The 27793-nt window shown below is 41.0% G+C and overlaps 1 protein-coding gene and 1 long non-coding RNA gene across 2 annotated transcripts in view; both read left to right on the forward strand.

Moving 5' to 3' along the window:
- The first annotated feature begins 248 nt into the window (after positions 1-248).
- LOC124123584 lies at positions 249-12091 on the forward strand. Its single transcript, XR_006859321.2, has 3 exons — positions 249-407; positions 11336-11428; positions 11963-12091. It is a non-coding gene; the product is annotated as an uncharacterized LOC124123584 (long non-coding RNA).
- Positions 12092-16494: 4403 nt separating this feature from the next.
- The window catches only part of LOC124110710 (zinc finger CCCH domain-containing protein 10-like), a 332500-nt gene continuing 321201 nt past the window's right edge, over positions 16495-27793 (forward strand). The window contains exon 1 of the mRNA XM_048387524.1: positions 16495-16587. The gene's annotated coding sequence lies outside the window, so the exon portion shown is untranslated. The remainder of the gene's footprint in view (positions 16588-27793) is intronic.

The following is a 27793-nucleotide window of genomic DNA, read 5'->3' on the forward strand; positions in this document are numbered from 1 at the left end:
CATGTTCCTTCAGATATTCATTCATGTGTCTCTCTCGATCTCGATCTGTCTCTGTCTCTCTCTCCATCTCACTCTATGTGCCTGTCTCTCTCACATCTGTCTCTATCGTCTCTCTGTGTGTGTCTCTTTCTGTTTGTCTCTCTGTCCCTGTCTGTCACGCTGTTTCCCTGTCTCTCTATCTCTCTGTGTCTCTCGATCTCTCTCTGTCTCTCACTCCTTCTCTTTCTATGATGGATGTCAGTCGTGGTTTTAGTATCAGGACGCTCCGTGTTCGTGATGTCTACAGACGCATGAGGACCTTGTATTGATTGCATCAAACCTCATCAATTTGCGCCCATGACCGGTTCCCGATCCCTTTGGAAGCACACACGTTGTTCATCGGATATATAGGTTGCTGGAAGCAAGAGGTAGGAAGCGGTCTCGTTGTGCCTTGAGTCTCTCTGCGTGTAGCTATGTGACTGTAGACCCTCGTCCATGCCAGCTCTCCGCGTGAGCACAGCGTTACCTTCCTTGTGTTAGACGAGGAACCGGTTGTATTAAACTTAAAAGATTCATTAACGCGTAATAAAACCTTCATTAACTGTTATGCCATTAAATTCGGTTGTATCAGACTTTTAATGGTACCATCCTTATGTTAATGGTTTATTAATTAACTTAATGCAGGCCCGTGGTATCATTAACCTGTTATTAAACAGCCATGCCTAATAATATCCGCTAATATGTTGATAAAATGCAGGGGTCCCCTAAAACTACTGTCTATGTGCCATTCATGCCACTTGGCAGATGACAGGAAGAAGAAAGTGAGAAAGAGGAATTGTGGGAAAATTATTGGGGAATACCCCGAATGCCACGTTAATGGAAATCGTACACTTCAATTATCTTTGGTTAATGACAGTTTGATGACGGGTTTGACCCATCTTAATGCCGTTCTCAACACATGCAACGTTAAGAATTTAACGAACCATTTGGGTATAATGAACCCTTTACTTAATAGAGGTTCAATACAAACGGGTCCAGAACGTTTGGTTGGGTGAACATTCACACAGTAGGAAGAGTGAGTGAGTAAGGTTTTACGCCGCTTTTAGTAATAGCACTAGTACAACTCCGTGGAGGCGGCCTGTACATATTCGAGGCAAGGTAGGGTGGTACGGTCATACACTATCAGTTGGGTCAAACGTCTTGCCCATCCAATCCTGATTTTAGTCGACACTTACAACAAGCTGAGGAACCTGGGATATATTCTGCCTGTGTGTCCCACATACATATCAGTGATCGATGACATCTGTCAGGGGTAGAATGTAGCCTACACACCATCGAAGGGACACAAGTGGCCCCATGGTAAAAAGGGCGGTAACTCGTTGTGCAGAGTTATGCCCCTTAGCTGCCAGATCGGCAAGCTCCTTCCAGCGCGTGACACCTTCGTTACACTCTCGGTAACGTCGCTGCCACCAGTGTGGGCGCGGGCATTACAAGAATCTTGAAATGTGCCCTCTAACCCCAAATGAAGTAACGTTCATACTTTTGTTTATGTCTTTGGGAATGCCATCACAGTTAATTTTGAAAAGGTTTACGACTGACCATGGTTTCCAGATGAATTTACTTTGTTGTTTGTATTGGATCGAGATTGCAGACAAACGGAAAATCAACCAACTTCTCCCTTATATTTTTACTATATCACTGACATGATAGATTTAATGAAATAGAAATTCAAATTGACAAACAAAGAAAGTAATTTACCAGGGGTAAGTGTATTCGACATCAAGACAGTCGTCACTTGTTTGTGAACATAACGGTAATTCGGTTGCGAGTTCAACACTAGGCACGGTTGTGGCCACCTATCACGGTGGGGAGTTTTGACTGGTGGCAGCGATAGTATAGAAAGCTCCGCGAACGGGCTATCGCTGTGAGGAGCTTGCCAGATCGGCTGGTTGAGGTTTCTAATTTCAGATACAGGATTATTATCCTTGGTTAGGAAGCATCTGATTGTGTTCGTGGACTGCACCTTGGTGTATGATAAAAGGAGTTACCTTTATCACATGGTACCGCCTCCGTGGTCTAGTGGTGGAGCGTCCGCCGGGAGAGCGGAAGGTCCGGTCTTCGATTCCTGGCCGCATCATACGTAAAGACGTTAAAAGATGGTACTTGTTGTTACCCTGTCTGGCGCTCGGTATTAAGGGTCTAAAACAAGGACTGGTTGGGTCGGTGTCTGAGTGGGGTATTCATGTTAAACTGAATGTTGGACGCGACGTTAAACCACATTTCACCATACCTATTGCATGGGCGGTGGTGTAGCCTTGTTCACGCCGTAGAACCAGGTTCGATTCCCCACAATATGTGAAGCCTATTTCTGGTGTCCACGCCATGCTATTGCTGGAATGGAGTTAAAACGGTGTAGAACTTTACTCACTCACTCACCTATATCATATGACTTTCTTGGCGCCATGATATGACGCGAATACACTTTCAAATGGCGTGACTGTCACTCACTACAATTTCGATGTTTATGATTACATGACTGTTATTATTGACGGCTTATTTTTACTTTCTTATACATCCTGAAATACCTACGAAACCAACTGCTGAAAAGTATAAATATGACAAAATTCTATTTTGGACAGATTCAAGCCACATTTACACAAAGTCAGGTATTCGTTTTTAATCATTTAAGGAAATTGCTCTCAACAAATATTCAGAGCAATTACTCTACGAAACACAAGCGACCCCTTAAATGCTTAATCGGCGCCTTCAGCGCTTTTAGTCAATTTACGGTTTCAGACGACTCCGTTCAACAGCGAAGACTTTTATTACAGGCAGACTGATAATGAAAACAATCGAGCTATTCCAACTCGTTACTGCCAGGTGATTTTCAATAGTCTCCTTAATTCCGCAAGTCCAACATTTCCAGGCAGGATTGTCGTGCATTAGATAATTGTTCCTCGGAGCGCTTTGTGGAATCAAGGATTATTAAAGGAAACTGCCGCCCTAGACCGGACAACCGGCTCTTGAACAGAAGAGGTTGGAGATGAACTCTCTACCTCACACGCAACACGGACTGGTCGGATCGACAACGCAGCACGAAGCGTGGGTCGTCACGTAAACGACGCCAGTGCAAATAGCGCTGGTGGCCATGTTTATTCGCCATGTGCCGTCGGAGTTGCATTGAATTGAGTCTTTATTAAGTTTATTAAAAGTTAACGGAATCTGATGAAAAGGGACATTTTGTTAGTGTTTGAAATCGTCAGATGAAACCTGAATTTGTGGAATAATGTAGGGATGTGATTTTGGACTGTTTTTATGAACAAAAATCGAATTGAACAAAAATGTGTAGTTATTAGATTTGTACTGGTTAATGATTTGCATGACTCCGACCATTACGAGTTATTACGAGTATTCTGTTAGGATAAAAGTTGCGTGCATGGGTGATAATGCTTGTAATAACCGCACCGCCTGAAATAATGGGGTACCTATTTACTAATAGATACCCCATGTTTAACGCAATGATGACAGTTATGTATATGTATGTAAAGCTCTTAACTGACAGTAGCACTGTATGAGTTGGCGAGCTGACGTGACCTCGTGACATGTATTGGGGACGCACCGCTTCTCACGTAAACACAGAAGTGCATCCTACTTCTATTAGCGAGTAGTGACAGTGTATAGCGCGCAGTCTCGTGAGAAAATGTTGTTTTACGCCGCACCCAGCCATATTCCAGCAATATGATATTTGCAAAAGACTTCGATTGCTGGTGTTTCCGTATGGTAGATAAATAAATTTACTAGATAGGAAGAAAATAATACGTCTAATATTAAGATGTATCAATATAGTGTAGACGTGACCAGATATGCCAGTTAGGTTGACAACATAGGTAGACAAACAGGCACTTATCCTGTATTGTCTTGTGTTTTACAACTCAATTCTATTATACCATGGGGCTGGTTGGGTAGCCTTGTAGTTGAAGTGTTAACTCGTCACGTCGAAGACCCGGGTTCGATTCCCAACATGGGTACAATGTGTGAATCGCATTTCTTGTGTCCCCCGACGTGATATTACTAGAATATTGCAAAAAGCGGATAGAGTCCGGAATACTCACTCACTCACTCATCATACCACGAACCCTTTCCCTACCATTGTTTTGATTTTGCTGGGATTGTGTATCGAGATTAGATTTTTTTTCTGTTACAGCTGCAAAACCAGATATTTTTTTCATTAAAACTATTAGCCTTAAAGGTTTTTAAAGAAAAAAACCCTTACAACTATTTTGGTGACAAACAAGTTCTTTTTTTGTCAACAGTCTTAAGCATAATTATTTTTACAAGGATTTTCTGGGACAATTAATTATGTCTTGCACGAAGAGATATTTGCACTAAGATCATCTTAACTCCCATATTTTAACATAGACTTTAACTAGCCTTGGTGCTAAGATTGCTTTGTACAAGTGAACTCTGGGCCCCGGTTGTCTCAAGTCTGTGTTAAGGTATGGGAGTTACGGTCGTCTTAGCGCTAAGATCGCTGTGTGGAACGGGGCCTGCAGGCTGCAGGCAGTTATTATCACGGCTAGACCTAGACAGGAAATGAACTCCAGGTGACGGAGCACAGTACCTCATAATGACAAGGAAGGCTGTGTCACCTTCCCACAACACACGCAGGTGTACTCCCACACCACGACCATAATCATCCTTGCAATTGTCTGTACATTTGTCAGATGATCATTTGCATTGAAAGACATAATTTAAAGGGTGAAGTGGAATGGGGTATAACGACGCTTTCAAGATTTCATGCCACAGTAGAGCATGGATATCCCACTCACATACTGCATACCGACTCCAAACCAACCAGTCCTTGTCTTATCCCCTTGATGCCGAGCAAATGTAACACGCAGAACAGGTAGCTGAATGCTATCACTTCACAAAGCATACCGTTAAGCTGCCCCTGAAAGTAAAGAGTTCTCGCCCTTTATTTTAGCATGTTTTTTCAAAATGTCGCGCCTTTGAAGAACCTAATAATCAGTATTTAGAATAACCCTACTGTTAATCCGAGGCACGTGGAGCCCGTTCTTGTACGACTTTCTCCGAAGTTCTCCTCAAGCATCAAAGTATCTTAAGCGGTCATTTCAGTGTACGTTTCACTTGGCCAATGCTTCATGTAATTGTTCATTTAATCGAAAGCTGTCACAGTTATCGGGAATTAGCACTTTAACAAAACAGCTAATATACTGTCGCCGACAAGCATTCTTTATGCCTGCCATGTATTTAAAACAAGATTACTGCACTCTCATACAAAAACAGCCTTTTGATGAACTTTTTATCCCCGACCATCATAATAAAAACATTTCCTTACGAGACACGATCAATGAATATTGTTTCCTATCTTCCGCGATAACGCTCGCGGGTATTGGGACTATTTTGTTTCATCAGATAATTAGTTCTGGAGTGGTCTGTCACACTTCAGATCAATCCGATTACTGCGCAGAAAAAATAGTCCCGACTAGAAATCGGCTTGAAGAAGTATTTTGTCCTCCTGCAAGTTGATGTGAATTTAGTTTCCAATTCCCCTTAAACCACGGAGAGGGATTGAGGCCTTGACAAGATCGAACGAATCAAGAAAATCTGATTACGAGATTTATATAAAGCCGCGTTTAATGGCGGCGAACGGCTTGAATAATGACTGATTGATTCGCCGACACAATTAATTGCAGGTTTTGTCGATCCAGTATACGGAAATACTCCCCGGATAAGCTTGTACGTTCGGTGGAAAGATATTCTTGTAAAATGTGTCGCCCGGATTAAGTTTGATAGGTCACAGGGCAGAGAAGACACCGGTTAATGAATAAATGACAAGGAGTTTTTAATGATATTCAATTTTCAATATAGTTTGGCTTTTCGGCGTCCAAGTTATATATTTGACTGCAAGGAATGAGAGAGAGAGAGAGAGAGAGAGAGAGAGAGAGAGAGAGAGAGAGAGAGAGAGAGAGAGAGAGAGTGAGAGAGAGAGAGAGAGAGAGAGAGAGAGAGAGAGTATATGAATATATACGAGAGCAAGAAAACGCTCAGTGTGGTACGACATCACACAAACACAGCCAGAGTATCGATCGGCCACGGAGGAGGCCTGGTATTTAGGACAGGCTTGGGTTTACTGACTCACATACTGTCCCCAGAAATTAAGTCTGGGGTGTCAGGAATGAGGATTGATGAAGATACTTCCATAAAAGAACACTCTAGTATATAGTGAGTGAGTGTGTGGGTTTAACGCCGCTTTTAACAGTATTCCAGTTATATCGCCGCGTGTCAGCTTAATGTGGGAGGAAAGCCCGAAGTGATGCAGGTCTCAGACGTTTACAACTTCGGTGAAACCCACGCGCACGGGTATGGTGCTGACAAACCTAGAAACATAATCGGGGCGAACCGGGATTCGAACCCACAACCATAGGTTTCTGGCGTACCTGGCGCCTCAGACGACTGGGCCACCCGTGCTCCCCTCTAGTATATAGAGCTGAGGGGATGAGAATTGGATGCGAGAGCTGAGGGGATGAGAATTGGATGCGAGAGCTGAGGGGATCAGAATTGGATGCGAGAGCTGAGGGGATGAGAATTGGATGCTAGAGCGGAGTAGGGGATGATGATTGGATGCTAGAGCGGAGCAGGGGATGATGATTGGATGCTAGAGCGGAGTAGGGGATGAGGATTGGATGCTAGAGCGGAGTAGAGGATGAGGATTGGATGCTAGAGCGGAGCAGGGGATGAGGATTGGAATCTAGAGCGGAGCAGGGGATGAGGATTGGATGCTAGAGCGGAGTAGGGGATGAGGATTGGATGCTAGAGCGGAGTAGGGGATGAGGATTGGATGCTAGAGCGGAGTAGGGGATGAGGATTGGATGCTAGAGCGGAGCAGGGGATGAGGATTGGATGCTAGAGCGGAGTAGGGGATGACGATTGGATGCTAGAGCGGAGTAGAGGATGAGGATTGGATGCTAGAGCGGAGCAGGGGATGAGGATTGGATGCTAGAGCGGAGTAGGGGATGACGATTGGATGCTAGAGCGGAGTAGAGGATGATGATTGGATGCTAGAGCGGAGTAGGGGATGAGGATTGGATGCTAGAGCGGAGTAGAGGATGAGGATTGGATGCTAGAGCGGAGCAGGGGATGAGGATTGGATGCTAGAGCGGAGCAGGGGATGAGGATTGGATGCTAGAGCGGAGTAGGGGATGAGGATTGGATGCTAGAGCGGAGTAGGGGATGAGGATTGGATGCTAGAGCGGAGTAGGGGATGAGGATTGGATGCTAGAGCGGAGCAGGGGATGAGGATTGGATGCTAGAGCGGAGTAGGGGATGACGATTGGATGCTAGAGCGGAGTAGGGGATAAGGATTGGATGCTAGAGCGGAGTAGGGGATGAGGATTGGATGCTAGAGCGGAGTAGAGGATGAGGATTGGATGCTAGAGCGGAGTAGAGGATGAGGATTGGATGCTAGAGCGGAGTAGGGGATAAGAATTGGATGCTAGAGCGGAGTAGAGGATGAGGATTGGATGCTAGAGCGGAGTAGGGGATGAGGATTGGATGCTAGAGCGGAGTAGAGGATGCGGATTGGATGCTAGAGCGGAGTAGGGGATGAGGATTGGATGCTAGAGCGGAGTAGAGGATGAGGATTGGATGCTAGAGCGGAGCAGGGGATGAGGATTGGATGCTAGAGCGGAGTAGGGGATGACGATTGGATGCTAGAGCTGAGTAGGGGATGAGGATTGGATGCTACAGCTGAGGAGGGATTGGGAATTTGATGCTAGAACTGATATAAGATTGATAATGGGGTCCTATAGAGCGGAGTAGAGGATGAGGATTGGATGCTAGAGCGGAGTAGAGGATGAGGATTGGATGCTAGAGCGGAGTAGGGGATAAGGATTGGATGCTAGAGCGGAGTAGGGGATCAGGATTGGATGCTAGAGCGGAGTAGGGGATGAGGATTGGATGCTAGAGTGGAGCAGGGGATGAGGATTGGATGCTACAGCGGAGTAGGGGATGAGGATTGGATGCTACAGCTGAGGAGGGATTGGGAATTTGATGCTAGAACTGATATAAGATTGATAATGGGGTCCTATAGAGCAGAGAAGGGGATGAGAATGAGATGCTTGAGCTGATGATGGGATGAACTGGGATGCTAAAGCTGCAAAGGGATTGAGAATGGGATGCTAGAGATGGGACCCTAGATTTTGTGTTTGTTGTTTAACGCCCCACTCAACAATATACCAACTGTATGACGGCAGCCTGGAGATATTCGAATCTGGACCAGACAACCCAGTGATCGATATTGTGAGCAACAACCCACGCCGTCGTGGAACGAGGACACGCAATGAACCAAGTTACCGCGTCTCAACACCAGTTCCACCTAATCGCCTCTTACGACCAGTATGGGCTTCTGGGGACCTTTCCTAATCCGGGCTTCCCACGGATGGTCAGAAAAGGCTTTAATTGAAGCCGAATAGAGGAGGATGTAAAATAACATTGCCGAATGATCTATGAGAGAGCGAGTTTGTGCGTGGAAGATTTTGCACGCTGTTAGCAAAACTTTCTAGCAATGTTTCGGCAGCCTGTAAATAATCAAATCTGTACCAGAGAAATCAGTGGTTGATTTCATAAGCAACGATCCACCTCGTCAAGCACGATGATTCACAATCAGCCATGTAATATAACCCCGGATCGTTAGGACGGCCCTCGCACAAGATGCGGACAGTACAAGGGAAACAGTCTGTCATGAATCCCCTTCACTATATAGCGTTATCCCCAGAGGAGTCGGTAAAATTGACGAATTCCGTAGGATCTTAATTTACATAAAACTTTAATGAATACTTGCAATTGAACGTGCACTAAACTGACAAAGTGCAACCGAATCTAGATAATACAGGCAAGTATGCAATGTAATCCATTACAAATACATAACATGGCGTTGAACAGCCTCGGAGTGAAGGCTTTCCTCGTCACACCAAGGCCCGGCTTCAATTCAACACTTGGATACAATGAATGTAGCACATTTAAATGCCAAGGAACATAAAAGGGTGAAAATTAGAGTTTTGTTTTATAAAGAGGATGTTTAACAGGATTATAAAATAATGTATCTATTGGTGAGGCGAATAAAAACTTTAGACAATGATAACCGCCAAACTTTTGAAACTATATATGTATACTCATTGTCGCTCCATTCGCTTAAGTGACCGATTGCATGCAGTAAAACACATAATCGTGTAGTTAAAGATAATAAAAACATCAAAACCCCTCGAAACATCGAGAAGAAAATCACGTTATTTAATCTACCGAAAATGATTAAATTCATTAAGGCGCGACAGATTTATCCAGTGGTTATATAGTGATCACGATGCATCAATTACCTCCCTTTGTGATCATGTTTCTCCTTTGGCGCAAATTGGGCAAACCAGCAACATTTATTGGAACCATTCGACCTTTGAATAATACCAGCCGAAATTTCAAATATTTCCGTCCAAATAACTGCCAATCGGGTTAACACTCAACACGGCAACTTAACGAAGGAATACATAAAGCTGCAGGACCTCTGTCTGATTTCATCCGTTTTCTTGCCTTTTATCGCCATGTTCGACAAAGGGGTATTTCCCTTTCTGTGACCTCATGTATGAACTCTATCGTTTCCTATTCAACTTATAGTCACATGAATGTTGTTTTACGCAACATAGATAATCCATTCATTTACCAGGTAAACCTATGATCGACAGTATGAGCAACTGCCCACGTTTCGAGGAGTGGTTACACGCAATCAGGCAAATCACACATTCTAACCACTATATCCACTTTATAAGACGGATCTTGTGACAAGCTTTGGGTACTGGGGGCATATTGTGCCCTTGAATCACCAGGGGGAGTCAGGCGTGGGGTACTGGGGGCATATTCTGCCCTGCAATCACCACGGGGAGACAAGCATGGAATATTGGGGACCTATTCTGCCTTGGAATTACCATGGAGACAGGCGTTTGGGACTGGTGACCTACTGTGCCCTAGGAATCATCATGGGAGACAGGTATAGGGTACTGAGGACCTATTCTGCCTTTGGATCACCGCAGGGAGACAACATGGGATACTGGGGACATATACTGACCTAGAATCCCATGGGAGACAGGCATGGGATACCGGGGACCTATTCTGCCATGGACTCACCACAGGTAGACAAGCATAGGATACTGGGAACCTTTTCTGCCATGGATCCCCACAGGGAGACAAGCATGGGGTACTGGGGACCTATTCTGCCATGGACTCACCACAGGTAGACAAGTATAGGATACTGGGGACCTTTTCTGCCCTGGATCCCCACTAGAAGACAAGCAGGGGTGTCAATGAGTGTTAACCAAGCGAAGTGCCATATCAAATTGGCCCAGACTCTAGATATCTGATATCGTTGCTATCTGAACGGAGTTTATGTACAGTGTGTTGAGAAGAATAGCAGCCCCGCAGAGTCCTTAGCTTTGATGAAGTCGGCTAGCCTGAAAAGTGAAACAGAAATCTTTCTGTTTGCTGCTCATGATCAGTCATTTCACCACTCGAAACCGCCAATGTGTGATTTTGCATCAACATGTAAATATGAAATGTAGATAATGCCTTGAATTTAATGAGACTCTCCAACACATTGTCAGTGAATATCCAGCTTTGGTACAACTACATTATCTTCAGCGACATGATGGAGTGGCTCGATGCTTTTGGTTTTGACACAGGTCCATCCATGGTACGACCCAGAATATGTAGAGGACGTGATGAAAAATGATAAACATAAAATTATTTGGAATAGGCCTGTATACAACCTCATCGTAACGTATCTCGGGTGATTTTGCAGCTAAAATGCCGGGCAAAAGATAGTACACACTTTAAAACTGGCTTTGACAAAACATTTACAAACGTTATCAAAACGTAACTATCATTAAAACAGTCGACGAAACACTGCAAACCTAAGGTCCAACATGCATTACATAACCATTTCTTGTTAGTTTCATTTTAGCCACCATAAATGGGTGTGTATTTTCTTCCCCCGCCAGTTTGAATATGGTTAGGCTGATTTCGGATCACATTATACAATCCACCAGGACAGGTTTTTATTAGAAAATACTATTCTGCCTCTACATCTGACCGGTCCCTGGTTATACCGTATATTTGATTTGAGTTTTCAGTCTGGTGATCTCCACACCTCAATTATGTGTTTGACGGATGTAAGTTATTGTTTACTGCCACACGCCAATAATTGCTTGACAGCCATACATGAATATTTATGTCCGTGACATGCGTATATTTATTTGATCTACCATTCATAACTGGTTTTATTGTCGAACAGACACATTGAAAAAAGTCCTTGTGCAAACATGGCAGACACAAGGATCAGAGGAGAGGAGCGCCACAGATGACAAACATCCTGCTAGAATACATGGTAAGAAACAGGAAATCTAGGGCTATGTCTTGTAAAACCATGTAACAGATCAAATATCGTAATTAGTTTTAAAACCACAATTTCTATAACGTTCTTGTACACTCTTACGGTTTAAAGATTATTAATACAATTAGTACGAGTGGTATTAAAATTAATGCATTCCAAGAAGAAGACAGGAATTCAAACTGTTTTCTTGGGAAATTTGCAAGCAAGGAGGCGTCATTTACTAAACCCCATCTAGATAAATCTCTATTCAGCATGGAACGCTCATTTTGCCCGGTTTTACATTATTTCTTGTAATAAAAGGATTGGTGTTGGATCAGTTTATGTTTGTTTCTAAATCATTCCAAGATTTTATAGTTGAAGGTATGAATGATTTCGTAGCGTTTCAGTTCGACACGCTGTTATTCATGTCATGCAACCATCTCAAGTTACAATATTACATGGGATGAGATTGTGAAGGAATAGTGGCACCAGTGGGGTTTGCGTTTTGAACACCAGCTATTTGCTATTTACATATGGTCTTTTCTTCAGTAGGGCCTTACAGCATACGCTGACCACACGAGCTGCTTCATACCGCCCATCAACTTCAAACCTGTCAGACTTTACCAAAGTGAAATGGATGATATTCATGTTGATATTTTTTTTAATAAAATATTTTCTGTGCAAACCAATTGTCAGTCATATGTTGATCTACATTTTCGAGAAATTAGAAATCGTGAAAGATGGAAGAAAAATACCTGAAAAATTTAAAAATTGTATCTGGAACAGTCAGCGTTAGAAATTGGCACGAGTCCTCTAGTCCTTACCAAACTGCCCAATAGTAAAGGTATCCTAAGGACTAGTAGAAATTGGCCTATTTTAAGGGTTTTGCTATATGTTATTATTATAAGGACTAGTGGACAAAAGCTATTAGTTTCTAACCCTGGAACTATTGAAACACTCTGTGAAGTGGGAAATACATTCGACATTCTCACTCATGGTTTTGTAAGCATCAACAACTCCGGAAAAGTAGCATGGCATTGTATTTCTGGTGTAATAGGTAAATTAACAACGTATATGTGACGATGGGTTTATTACCTACCCATCTGTATGGTATTTCACTATAATGCCATGTCCCTAGTTTTGTTGAATGTGTGAATAAGTTTAATGCATGTGCTGACATGTCCCCAATCAAGCATCTGGGATCTACAAGGCGGGGGTTCGTCAGAGACCCTGCATCCGCCAACGTGCATGGCCCAGCTTGGGACAGCAAGCATTATCCAGGGCCACCATACGAACGTTAATCAACAGTATGCCATCAAGGTGTCGCCCATGTATCGCCCAAACATGGTGGACACACCAGATATTGATCGACACGCTCGAAGCTAATTTTACAGATATTAATTGTCATTATACATTCACTATCATTTCATCAGTTCCCTTATTTTTTGTCGGTAGTATATGATTCAGTTGAATGTGTGATGTTACAGATTCATTACGACAGAATGTAGCACCGTATGATCATCCAGTCCTAAATTCAGTCACCCTCGCTTGTTCATTGAGTTATATCTCCATTCTGTTATGGTATAGCATTTGATAATAGAGAAGATATGTGATATTCTAGATAATCGAGGATGCATTTTGTGAGCTCATTGGGAAATAAACATGTTTTCAATGTAGAGCTAGGTAACCTGTAGATTTAACGGCGGTAAATTGAATTGGGAACCGAACGTGCAGCTTCAATGACCAAATAAAACGCGAACTCTTTGGTGCTAGCAAATATATTGAGTGAAGCGGCATGGGTCCAGTGTTTTGAGTGGTTTGTCGATCAGAATTACGGAATCACCGACAACAGCCTTTAAACAAAATATGACTCTGTATGTGCTCAAACAATTATTTTTAAACCGTAATACTTCACTCGAACATATGACAGGTATTGAAAGCATATCAGCACGTCACCTTGGTAAGGTAACACATATAATTCGATTTCCACAATCAGATGTCTGATGTGACGACGTGTTGAATGATAGAGTCTGGGACAGACAAACCAGCGATTGATATTGTGAGCAACGTCTCACGCCGTTGGGGTACAATTGTTAAATGTGTGATTAAGCTATCAAATAAAAGCTCCGCTCTTAACTGTTACCCATAACTTTTATTTCAAACTGCTGGGCAAAAGTAAGTATACACTTGTAAATTCTATTCCACACCACTGCTTACATTAGATAGTACTACATCCCTGACAACTAATTATTCTCAAAACCAAATGCTATGAACTTCAACTGAATATCGGCAAAACAATTGTAAACAATTACAACATTGTTTAATAAAAAATTACATTGCCATATACAACACTCAGTAATATAATGCATCATGATGTAATATCACATATTATACCCGTATCACAAACATCACTACAACCATTTCATCAATCATCTTTCCGAGGCAAGGAAGTTACCTGACTAGGAACGTCCAGTTTCCATCTTAAAAGTTAGTTTACTCCCTTGCCTCGGGAAGATGTTCATTGAAAATACATTTCTTGTTTGTTTCATTTTTAGCCGTCATCAAACATGAGTGTATACTTTCTTTTGTCCGACAGTTTACTTTAAACAATCTAATGCATCTAATCTATAACATTAACGGTAGAGTATATACGACACTAAACACGTGTCTCCACTGCATGCGCAATCTGCAGCTGACGTAAAACAGTAAAGACTAAGGTCGAAATCCCATGGGCATCTTCAGTACGAATTGAAGGTTATGAAGAACATGACTTAACCGATCTTACACATAAATATCACAAGAGAGCGTTTCAGAAATTTTATCCTGTGCCTTTGGCGTTTGCCCATATAGGTTTCCGTGCAAAAATATTGCTGCTTTAACAGATCAAGGGGCGGAAAAGGACATTAAATGTATTATCTTTACATGATTAAACATATAACACTCTGCCAATGGCGCTTTGACGTCATAGTGCTATCATTGCAAGCATGCTCAAATAACAGAAAGCAAACCCTTCTATAATTAACAGAAAAATGAGTTATCTCTTTTCTTTGAAAATTCATCTCTTTAATAACGCGTGCCTCTTGGTAACACCGACTTTTGTTTGATGATTTTTTCGTTAACAAAGTGTCCATTCGTGCGTTCATGTATTGTTGGAGGTTCGATCCATAAAACAGTCACCACTAATTCCTGTATTGGTTGAGGAAATATTCTTTAACACCGCAGTCAACATCCTCGTTTGTCCAAGGACCATTTCGCAACCAAAGCATCGTTTCGGAAGTCTCCATCGCTCCTTTCTCAAACCTAGCACAATTTCCCTCGCTCATGACAGTAGTTTGACTGGGCAGTTATTTTTGCGTCGTGCCTTTTGAATCGGGTTGAAAACGAAGCCATGGTGGTGTATGGCCCCATGGTATATATTATACAAGAATGGATTTTAACACACTGGATTGTCGAGGATGTTGCAGCCATATCACAGGGGCATGGAAAGATCGGGTCTGGACCAGGCAAACCAGTGACTGAATATAAGATCGACGACACGTCACCCGATACAATTTAGTCAATCAGTGAGTGAGTTGGGTTTAACGCCGCGTTTAACAGTATTCCAATTAGATCACGGCGTGTCATCTCAATGTGGGAGGAAAGCCCGAAGTGATGCAGGTCTCAAACGTTGACCACTTTGGTGAAACCCCAGAGCACGGGTATGGTGCTGACAAACCTAGAAATATAATCGGGGCGAACCGGTATGCAAACCCACAGTCATAGGTTTCTGGCATGCCCAAGGGTCGCAACTCCGCACAGTGAATTGAGGCGCCTAAGACGACTTGGCCATCCGTGCCCTCCTAACAAGGTTAGGGGTTGCTGGGGACCTATTCTCAATCCATGCATATAATCCATTCTTGAAAAGTATAACTCACTCAGTCATTCGTGAATAAATTGCAAATAATTCCATGGCATTTGACGGGCTAACCAAGCATTGCGTTCATGTTTCCATAAACCTAAAAAAATAATTTGTCCCAACCTGAAATGGGGTTTAACGTCGCGTTCAAGATTATTGTATGCACTTACCTAGCGACGTACATGAGTGTGTGTACTCGTAAGTGTGTGTGTGGCTGCTTGTTATACTCCGAACTTACGCCGATTGTATAGTGCTAGCCCACTAAGATACCATGCCGCAGTTGAACATGAATACCCCACTCAGACACAGTATACTGACTCCGTGCCTAACAGCCCTTGTTTTGGACCCTTATGCCAGGCGTCAGGCAGGGTAACTTTAAACGTCTTTTGGTATGACGCAGCCGGGGATCGAACACCCGACCTTTCGCTCTCCGGGCAGACGCTCTACTACTAGACCACAGAGGCGGTTCTGATAATAGAATTGATGGAGTTTGTATTGTATTATTACGTGGCTCGATGTCCCTAATTTCGTATCATGGTTGAACTTAAACAATTCATGTTCACAAGCAGCATGCGAAGATATTATGCAAACAGTCATGCAGACAGACAGCATGACAAACACATTACCTTAGTTTACAATTGGCTCCGAATTTCTTTTGCGTGTATAGAGACCTGAAGAATTCTTCTTATGGCGCAATGAATATTGAAGCCAATTCTTAATTTAAATAATGTGTCTAACATCATGTCTATCCGCTTGACTGTCGGCATCGGCAAGAACGTCTCACCTTGTGCAACGTTACCCTGGTGAAGAACTGTTTGATTAACTGTGGAACAGACGGAGGTGGATCGTTGCTCATGCGTTCAACCATCGGTTTGTCTGCTTTTGATTATAAAACGAAACCTCACTGGACGAAATAACTTGGTGAGACGAAAACGTATTTTAGCTTATTTGGAATGAAAGACAATGGCACTTGAGTGATTACTATACTGACATGTGAAATCAGAGTTCTATATACATTAAAAACCTTAAAGATAGTTGATACATAAATATTCATGCTGATGCACAACAAAATACTATTTTCTGAATTCCAAATATCTGCTCTTCCAATAAGTTATGGTCTCTTCTATTAAAGGGCCTGTGTGGAATTCTTGGGCGGATATTCTATAACGGGTATCAAAAATGCACTTCACCGGAAGAGTTCTAATGGCGCGTGGTTTTGCTGTTGTTTCGAGACACGTGTTATTCATCGACAGAGCTGTCAACTGTATTTATTGATAAGGTAATTTCTATTTATGTACGTTAGCTTGGTCATTTTTCGTGTCAATGTGAATCGTCAGTTAAATATCACGACTGTCAGTCGCAGATCCATAACCCGTCTGGATGGGAGGAAACGCCCTTCAAATCTGGATGATCTCGCAGTGTTACATCCTAATCACACGATAACTTATGTACTAATATCTCGTACGCCCCCTCGGTCTTATTAGAGCAGCCACTTCTGACTTATGACTACCCAGCATGCATTGTCACACACCGAGGATTACATCATAGACGTTTCCCGACGCGAATGCTCGTAAGATTGTCTGGAAAAACTGAATGTAAGAGGTCTGCTGATACCGTATTTCCTCCAACAGACGCCCGTTCCCCTTTTAGCGCCGAAACATCGATACATCGGGGTCGCAAAACAAAGTGTAAGAGTGAAGCCTGTTTGTAGTAAAACTCAAATATAGATGCCGTTACTATATCCCTTCATCCGTTCATTGTGATATCGGACGGTGGGGTAGCCTGGTGGAGGGTTCTGGTGGTTAAGTGTTTGCTGTTCATGCTGAAAACCCACCCGGGTTTGGTTCCCCACATGGGGACAATGTGTGAACCATAAGTCTGGTGTCCCCTGTTTGATTATTGCTGGAATATTGCTAGAAGCGGCATAAAACCAAACTTGCTCACTCATCATAATATCAGTTTTGTCAGTGTGGTAAGAAAGGTGTACCTGGCAATGTGCACTGCACACGTCTAGCTCTCTGATTGGCTACAAATAATGAATTATTTTTTTAAATCTATGTAGCAAACTTTTATCACTTTCCTCCAAATATATATACTTTTTAATTGAAAGAGAACTTGAATGACGATTCCAGATAAAAAAAAATGGAATGGCTTTTGGAAGATAAGATGGTCGCACCCTCGAGTCTTTAATATTTTGAACTATTATTCAAAATTTACTTTTCATCAAAGAAAGCATACATATTTTTCAGTGCTCATTTCAGAACAGGAAAAGTGGGTCCCAATGACCCCTACCTTTCTAAGAATTAGGGACATTTGATGAACCTTGGGGACACACCATACCAGTGGACACACTAACAATTAAATAAACTTGGGCCCATGTCTGCTTTCTCAGATTCCATGACAAGCTGATGGCCACATGCAACAGGGAAACGAGACCGAAATATGAAAGCATAAAGCCAAATGGACCTAGTAATTGAACCAGCCTATCAGAACCTGTTTTACACAGCAGTGGTCAGTTCATGGTTAAACCTATAATTACTGAATGCTAACTGAAGGCTTCTGAAGTTACGATAAATGATAAAAATTCACACACACACACACACACACACACACACACACACACACACACACCTCATCCAATCACTAAACAGTGTTTACTTCCGAATTTGACAAAGGAAACTGTTGAATTAAAGTCAATTAAAAAAAAAAGTTTGCCTTTGGATATTATGTTAGACTCTTTGGGCTTGGTGGTGTTTATTTTTTGCGTTATTAGGGAATTTTGTGTGTAAAAGACCCCATGGCTTCATTCTGAACCCAACACAGGTATTTTGGAGATAGTAATTATTTTTATTGGCATACAGCTATGAAGAATTCCTGTGGGCCACTAAAACAGAAAGTAAATTATTCCCACTCAGAAATGAATAGTCAGTCCTTATGGAAAGAAGTTGCTTCATCAAACACGTGAATGAGGGGCATGTATTAGAGGAAATATGGTCCTTCAGGATCGTTCCTTAGGTATCTTTGTTGGTTCAGCGCTTAAGTTGGGTATCACTGTAGGCTTTGAGCATGGGGATACTTTGTACGAACGATTGATGCATTTATGATCTGTATTGTTTTCTCTTTGGAATGCAGACAAAAAAAAACCAACTGTTTTTTAGGATAGCTTTATATCGTTTGATGTTTTTGATTAAAAGGCATTTGAAGAAATGTTGGAGTGATCTTAAAGCATGTAAAGTATTGGCCCCAATAATATCTTTACTTTGATGAAGGTAGGCTCCACGTTATCGCTGACTTTATGTTCCTTGCAAAATAGCACATTTTCCAAGTAATCTTATTGAATGTACAGCTATGCTGTATCTTGCCTACCAGAAAACATTGAGATTTCAAATGGTCAAAGGTTGAGAGACAGGATGGCGGTCAGATTTTATGGCTGTCGGATGATTAGAATTCCATCCATTATTATTGGTGCAACACCATAAAATATTGCCCTGTGAGAAACTGATTCCTCAAACAATAAGCAAATGTTTTTAATGTTCAAACAAACTTCTGAACGGACAGAAAACAGGCAGTGCTTGAAATTGTTATCCCCCTGTTATTTTAAAAAATATTTCTTTTCATGAGGACAAGTTGGACTTATACATACTGAAAATAGGGTTAGTTCTCGTTTCTGCAGAAGAACTCCAAACCGCTGAATATTTCTAGATGAAACTTGCTATACAGATCAGTCTAATGGTGAACTCGTGCCTTTTGATGTTTTGGGATTCATATTTTTTAAATTTTTATATGTTTTAATGATGACAAGTTGGACTTTACTGAAAATAAGGGTAGTGTTTGTTTCCGGAGTAGAACCCCCAAACTGTTGAATATTTCTGGATGAAACTTGCTCTACAGATCAGTCAAGTGGTGAACTGGTGCCTTTTGATGTTCGGAATATTGAAAAATACTGAACAGCAATATGTTTTTCTTCACTGAACTGAAGGTGTCCAATAGCAATGAACTAAAAGTTGGGTATGAGTAGCCATACTCCATTTCCGAATTGCACCAGAGCTGGGAGATATGTCATCTCCTGATGACTCTTGCTCTGCAGTTCAGTCTTGTAATGTTCATTACAGCTATGTGACGGCGGTCTGTAATTAATCCACGCTCTTCCAGACAATCCAGTGATTGACATCATGAGCACTGACCTATGCAATTGGGATACGATGACATGCATCAACCAAGCCAGCGAGCCTGACCATCCAATCCCGTTAGTCACTGCAACAAGCATTGGACTTCGTCTCTTATGACAAGCATTGGTTGCTGAAAACCAATACCAACCCGGATTTTCATGGGTGTAGAACTACTTTGTAGCTGATCTTGTAAGATATGATTTTGACCAATATGCATTTTCTGCAGTGTGGTAGGGGTTACATTGTGTTTTGTTTAACACTGGCTAACAAAAATAACATGGCTTCCTTATGCGTACATTTATTACATATTTGACAATGAGGTAAATCCCCATTCTCTGTTGAATACTTAAAGCAAGTGGACCTACAGACCAGGGTTATACCTTCAATTACAAAAGTAGGGGTCCCCAATAATAAATTTTAAGGGTCCTTGCAGGCAATATGAGGGTCCTGTAAAAGAAATAACGTGGTATATAATTACTTTAGAACCTAGAATGAATCAGTGATCATGTTAGCAATGGCCATGATTGAGGGATGAAATAAAAGAAACCGATCTCTGCTCTTGATGCGCTGTTGGTGCACTCCGGTGCAGTATATTCCTTTTCCCGTGCCCATTCTCTATGTTTGTGCATACTGGATGCGTCGCGTAAAACCCTGAGACCCACACATCTGTTTGGCACCTGTAACCCGAAACACAAGTATTGTTTTGTCTGGACTCATGAACACTATGTGTTTACAAGCACATCATCATCATGTCTCAAGAACTATTTCATGTTTTATGTATTGAAGATTGCCTGTGGCACAGTTGCAATAAGTTCTTGGTGCCTGAAGGGCCCATCTAGAATCAGTTTGTTAATATACTTTGTGATGTTTAATTTATAAAGCCATTGATAAATGTACTTTTGCACAAGTAAACTGGGAAAAAATCAGTAATGCATGGGAAATGATCCCATTAACATGTTTCTGAATCAGAAGGGGCGATGGGTAGCCTAGTGGCTAAAGCGTTCGCTCGTCAAGCCAAAGGCCCGGGTTCGATTCCCGACATGAGTACAATGTGTGAAGCCCATTTGTGGTGTCTCCTGCTGTTATTTTGCTGGAATATTGCTAAAAAGCGGCGTAAAACCTCACTCACTCACTCACTCACTCTGAATCAGAAATTAACCATGGTGATGTCAATCTGAATGAAAAGAAAGGGGGCAGACTCTGTCAGTTACAACTGCCTGTTATGTTGCGCATGGTGAAATGACATACAGAGTTTGAAGATCTGATAAAAGTATTTCTTGTTGTTGGCACACACACATTCCAAAGGGCATGCAGGCATGCCTCAACATGTTTGTCAGTGCCCTGTGGCACACGAGAACAAAACGTCTCTATTCCTCATCTCGTAACAGATCTGATGAAAGTTGTCTTGTTTGGTCCTGGATGTTTTTTTGTTCCGGTACTTCGGGTGAGAAGTAATGGATCCTGGGACCCCCTTTAATGTTAACACCGATATTAAATTCCGACAAGCCATATCCCAGGTTATTGAAAGAAGCGCGTTGGGACTTGAAATGTCTCACATGACTCATGAAATCAAGCAAGCATGAGTTTTTCTGAAGTGTGTGGCAGCTAGGGATTTTTCGGCCTGAGAAACCAATGGGTTAATTTGGAAAAAAAGTGACATTTTTAGAAATATTAAAGTGATTTTCCATTGCATATTTTTTACATTAATTTGACATTATTATGATGAATGCATGGACAATCCAACACAATCTGATAGCGATACCCAATTATAGTTTTCCATTGTAACTGTTGTACTAGATCTTAGATGCAGTTCTGCTGTTAATGGATGCAATTTCATTGTGCATTGAAGGCCCATCACAATAACAACGTGTCATGTTTCCACCATGCGCCGGAGGCTATATGAGTAGTTTGCTGTGGAGAGTTGCATCCCTTTGGCATGCCAGAAAACTATGACCGTGATTCCAAACACAGATTATGTTTCTAACTTTTGTCAGCACGAGAGTGAAGAATGCTTCACATTGGGAATTACTGTAGCATCAAGCTGACGTTCCACGATATAACTCAAGTACTTTTCAAAGTTGTGTTAAACCCAACTCACTCACTCCCTCACTCGGGGTGGTCGGGTAGCCTCGTGGTTTAAGCGTTTGGGGTTTGATTCCCGACATGAGTACAAGGTTTGAAGCCCATTTCTGGTGTCCCCCGCCATGATATTGCTGGAATATTGCTAAAAGCGGAGTAAAAGCAAACTCACTCACTCACTCCCTCTCTCCAATATGTGTCTTGTCTTGTTGCATACTTACATTTAGCCCTGCAACTACGTAGAGTAAATCAGGCCATTAGGATGAAGTTTACAAGGAATCATTGTCACCCAGTTTCCTTCTCCCGCCTTTCACTGTGATTATGTTCGTAACAAAATGTATTTAGAGGATGCTCCTTGGGAGTTGTATTTCGAACTGCTTCGCAGAGTCCTAAATAGAATCAGATTTATAAAGCCTGAAGATGTGCAGGTTGTAAATGTTCACCACTTTCAGGAATAGACACCATTGTACATATCCAACTAATAGGTAGGTCATTTGAGACTAGAGGTTATGTAAAATAACTAGATTTGGGGTAAAAACAGCTAGTCTGTCAAGATTGTTACTAGTCTCAGACTAACAAACTAGTGGCTGTGTCTTTCCCTGGTGGAACCAGTTGACAGGGCAGTAGTTGACCTGCAAGCAACACAATCAGGGCAATCTTTGATTTCAAACCCATGACATCGGATCCTGACACAGCAAGGGATACAACTTGGCGCCACCGACAACTCTGCGAAACCCATGAGTACAGGAAAGTTGAAATCCATCATCAGAAGATGAAACTGCAGAGCTTATTTATCACTAGTGCCCACAGGATACCTTTCATCTCACCCCCAAATGATTTCTATGTGTCAGTGTTATGAAATTCTTATAATGAATGATATATGGCTAATTATTTGTTGGTTTTATTTATACTTGTTATATAATTAACTGTGAATAAGTCATATGATGTTTCATTTATTTTTTTCAAATTGTCATCTCATAATATAGTTTTGAATTCACATGATTCTATTGTTTCTTTTTTGATAAACATAAAACATTAAAAGTAATTTAAATTCTTGAAATTGTTTTCTTTCTTATGAGTTGTGACAATTGCTTTCTGTGTTTTGACATTTTATTTTTTCAGCTTCGGAAATTAGCAGTAACAGCAAGAATATTAAAATTGAATATGATAGGATACTTTTCTGCACCAAAACAATATTCAATCTCTTATGTCCACTTACGTTACATTGTTTTTCTTTGTGTAAAATCCAGCCTCCATTTTTGTCTTGTCTCCATTTTGTAAGATTCTTATGGGAAAGATGCCAAGTTTAGAATGCAAATGACACCCAGATAAACTGACAGATGAAATTAACAACACTTTTTGAGTGTCGTTTTGTCACATGATGCCAGATTAGTGTTTGACACTGTCAGTTGTGATAATGCTGTGTTGGGAAACAATGCTCCCTTATGTCTGTGATCGGAATGTAATACAATTGTGAACTGTCACTAAACCACTGACTTGAGTCTTAATTGATGTTTCCTTCTCGCACAAGCATGTCACTTGGCAACGGTCTGTGTAAAAACAGAGATTTGCTTCTGTGGAAATTGTTTTAAATGTTGGATCCCATCATTTAAATGAAAAATATGGTCTTATTAAAATCAGATCTCTCAGTCCGATATGGTACCTCTCTGCGTGAAGATCTGAGGGGGTCCTTAGATACCTGAGCAAACTTGACTGCCCAATCTAAATAAAGGATGCGTGGGTTCTTTAGCCAATCAGATGTCAACTTTCTAGATCAATTCAACTTCAAGTCTTTTCTACCTTTTCAGGAAATTCTGATTTTGATAAAAGATGCCTCCCACAAGATACAAAAATAACTCAGAAAGTACAGGGTGTATAAAGTATCCTCAACAATATAATATGAAGCCTTTTTCATTTACATTTGGAACAGGCCATTTAACTTCATTTGTGAGATGTTTATCATATTTAAAGGCTGACATCACCTGATGGGTTCTATGAAGTGAGAGAGGTATTGTATCAAGACAAAAGATTTTAATAAGATTTAGAGGAAAATAATATACTGGCATAATATCAGACATTTGTGAAAACATGACAATGAGGATTGTTAAAGAATTCAGTGATAAAAATGTACACAACAGAGCAAGGATTGCTTCCAGTAAGCGGAAGTTAGAAGAATAGGCAGACTTTCAATCACTTAACATTTTGGTAAGCTATTGTAATTCCAATATTCCAATATTTCCATGGTTTTATATTTTAGTTCATATTCTATTTTTACCTTGATTTTGTTTCTGCTGTTGGAAGAAATAGATTTAATTGTTCTTTTCATACAGAATTCTTGTTTTTTGAGTGAACGATTCAATGATTGTGTTTAAAATATATAGATATAATTAAGTTCTGTAGAAAATTCAATTGCAAAATATTGGTTTAAGAAGCGCTTATGAGAGAAGACCAACAATTTCATTTCCACCTCATTAGATGAAATTTGGTGGACTCTGATTAAATTATAGATCATTAGGGAATATCAGTGTAAAAAATGAATACCAAATAATCAGTGAGGAAAATATCATTAATATCATGTTTTAGTCTGAGCTCAGCAATATTCCAGCTTAATTTGTGGCATAGATGTGGCATTTTACTTTTGATGTCAATTGTACACAACCTCCTAGCTCATGTTTGAGCAGTTCATGTCCATGTGCACACAAGGCTCTCTCAGTCCAGTAGTGCATTAGGCCAAGGAAAATGTCTTGTGTTTCTCACTATATGGTTTCGGTCACTCACATAACTGTTCTTGTTTCCTTTTCAAGTTTACAGTCTTGAACTAAACAAATTCCTTTCCTAATCACAGAGCCAGACTGAGGAACTAAGATGGGACATGTGTTTGCCAAATTTAAGGTGGGACGTCTGTTGGCAGGGGCTTCATTGTGTGTCTAAAGATTGGTATTCTCAGTATTCTGTTGTAATAGACCTGTGAAGATCCGGGGTAAAATAGGTCTTCAGCAACCCATGCTTGTCGTTAAAGGCAACAATACTTGTCGTAAAAGGCGACAAACGAGATCGGGCGGTCAGGCTTGCTGACTTGGTTGATGCATGTCATCGATCCCAATTGCGTGGATCCATGCTCATGACATCAGTCACTGGATTGTCTGGTTCAAACTCGATTATTTACAGACCGCCGTTATATAGCTGGAATATTGCCGAGTGCGGCGTTAAGCAACAAACAAACAAACAATGTGTTGTAATAGACAGTACATTACATTACATATTGTAAATATGCAACAGAGTGCAAAATAACAGAGCTATTAATGAAGCCCCTGTGTTATTGAATTAGCTGTACATAAATTAACATCATAATATGGAACATCTATAATTAATTATGTACACAACATTGGTCTTGCAAACATGACTTCGTAAACAATTGCTATCTGTTCATATCTTACCCAGATATTGTCCCCAGTTATGTTTACTGTGGCTAGCAGTAGAGAAATTTAGGTCACCAATCATAGATTTAAGTTGCATTAGTGACCAAAATGATGGCTTCTTAGACAGCTGTCAAGAATCTTGAACTACTGTTACTGCCTAATTTGGCTTGATGTCTTTTATTTCATACTTGGGGTTGATATTGACTTGTGGCAATCATGATCTTTCTTCAACTTTTGCATCTCTATCTAATAACACCTGCAACTACAAGAAATATTATAATCAGGAATTGTATTGATGAAACACAAGTTTCTGAAGGATGTTTAAAAAGATTTGAATTAATTCTGCTGTTTTCAGTTTGTTGGTTCAAATTCAATCCAATGATTTTGCAGTAAAATATCAAATTAACAGGGGTTTACAAAAAATACTGAAATAATAACTTTCCAATTGTAAAGGAAAAAATGCTCTTGATACTAAATTTGGCTCCAAGATTGGTAATTGAAGGAGGTGCGTGGGTGAAGACTGTGGGGTACAGAGCATGGGGTGGGGTGGGGTGGGGTAGGGGGGGGAGGGCATATGAAACAAAGTCTGGTTGCCTTGGTATCAGTGTTCTGTGTCTGAGTGACTTGTAGAAGGGTATCCTTGGTATCAGTGTTCTGTGTCTGAGTGACTTGTAGAAGGGTATCCTTGTCAAACTACAGCATTGTATTTCAGGGGGCTAGCACTATTAAACAGGTCTGGCTGCATGCAGCACTCGCGTTGCTTTTAGAGCAATAACCTACAAACATGATGTTAAAGCCCATTTCACTTCAATTTATATTCAAATTTAGGGATAATTACATGAGGAAACATGAAGGTTTGGTTCGAGAGAAATGACATTCAAAATTGAGGAGTTTGAGATTGAGATTGAGATTGAGTTGACTGTATATATACTCATAATTTCTCTTTGTACAAAATTTATATATTTGATCACAAGGCCTTATGATATCAGGGAGAGCTGAATAAGGTCGGTGGTTTGATCTCCAGCTGTGTTCAAAGATTGGACTTCTTGTTGCCATGCCTACAGTCTGTGACTTTTGCCACTGGTCCAAAAGCCTGAGTCTAGTAAAATTCAGATCAGTCAAGTAAGCTCAGCTGATAATTGACCACATGCTCACACTAGAATGTATGAAAAATTATGGCCAAGAGCCAAGTTTGGGCTAGTGGACACACTAGTTTGGAGCTCAGATTGTGCCTGGTGTTGGGTATTCAGGGGATAAAACAAGGACTGGTATGCTAGGAGTTACGATACTGTGTCTGAGTGGGCAAAAGTGTGGTTTCTCAGTGGGGTAGCAGTATAAAACTGTGATGAGTCCTGGACTACTGCGAACAAGTTCATTTAGAAGTTCTTTCTTTCTGTTATAGGTATTGGTTTCAAAATCTGTGGAAGCGTGAGATTTCAAATGTTAAATTTGACATGGTTAAATTTACAGATAACCCAGCTCTACATTGAAAACTCAGTAAGTTCATTTCCTAACTTACTCACTTACTTGATAGCAATATGGAAACAGTGCTCTTATGATGGACATTTTCAGTGCATGTTTGCTCTTCAACACGTACTACACTTAATATTTACCAGTTCATTTCCCGACCCCTTCCAACTTGCTGATAATCTATATATTACTTGAGAAATAGTCTGGTTCATTTTGACGCATCCGCCATGTCCATGTTGTAGTGAAGGTGTTTAGAAAGTGAATTAAATCTGAATGAAAGGAGTACATTTGAGACAGAATTGCCCATCCACAGATTCTGCCTTGATTGCCGAAAGCTTAGAAAGGAGGTATCTTACCATCAGATGTGCCAAGGGAACAAACCTTGTTTTCGGGGGAACCCTATTCATCCAACAGTTGTTACTAGCTGTCAGACAAGTAGCACACACAACCTGCGGCCATTCCTTGTCCACAAAAATGTAAATTTGGTTGGAACTCCTCTCATCCCCGAGATGGGGACGTAAGATCTTATTGTGATCATTGTGTGGTAGATTGATCGTGACTAACAGTAAATATAGACTTTTCATTATGAACTTCGCTAGCATATTTCCGCTTTCATCATCGAGGGCATTGATTGGCACCTTGGGGCCCTCTTCCATCTGCCAACACATGCATTGTGGGTTTCCCCTTTGGAATTGATTCCCCTCCACAGAGTAGATAATCTGCAGTTTTTGGATTACGAAAGACACGTCTTAGCTCTTCATGCCTTAAGGCTTAAAATCTCTTTATATTTGTTGTATTTGACTAGTGATTTTGACAAAATCATATTACAGTTTGCATAACTTTGTGGGCCTATAATATGCTGAGTAAGGACAAAGCATGGAGGGGTGGATTGCCCAATGTAATTGATTTTATGGATTTATATTGTTGGTTTAGAATTTCTTAAGTCAGACTAAATATTTCTGTTCTTGGTGGGAGGGCAGTTCATGATGGTGGCAGAACAAAGACAGCTGTGTTTTCAATCATGTTTCAATCATTGAAATAGAACTCCTATGCAGAGGAGTATTTGAAGCTATTTTCCTGTAGGGGACTTCAAAGTGTTCAGAAGGTTAGCAGATGCAGCTCTTGCATGGTGTTGCTGCAGATGAAGCTGAATAGGGAGATCCAAGAACATATTATAAAGAATTTTAGAAGTTTATGAAATTTAGTGAAAGCATGTCAGAGAAACACAATATCAAATCGGGAATATGTCATTATTACAGATATAACAAACTATAACTTGGACATGAATTGTTGATGGTCCTTGGGACTGGCAAAAATATTGTCTAAATATGTGATGGCACAGCTAAAG

This window comes from Haliotis rufescens, unplaced genomic scaffold, assembly GCF_023055435.1.
Source record: "Haliotis rufescens isolate VD_foot unplaced genomic scaffold, xgHalRufe1.0.p SCAF_10, whole genome shotgun sequence".
NCBI lineage: Eukaryota > Metazoa > Mollusca > Gastropoda > Lepetellida > Haliotidae > Haliotis > Haliotis rufescens.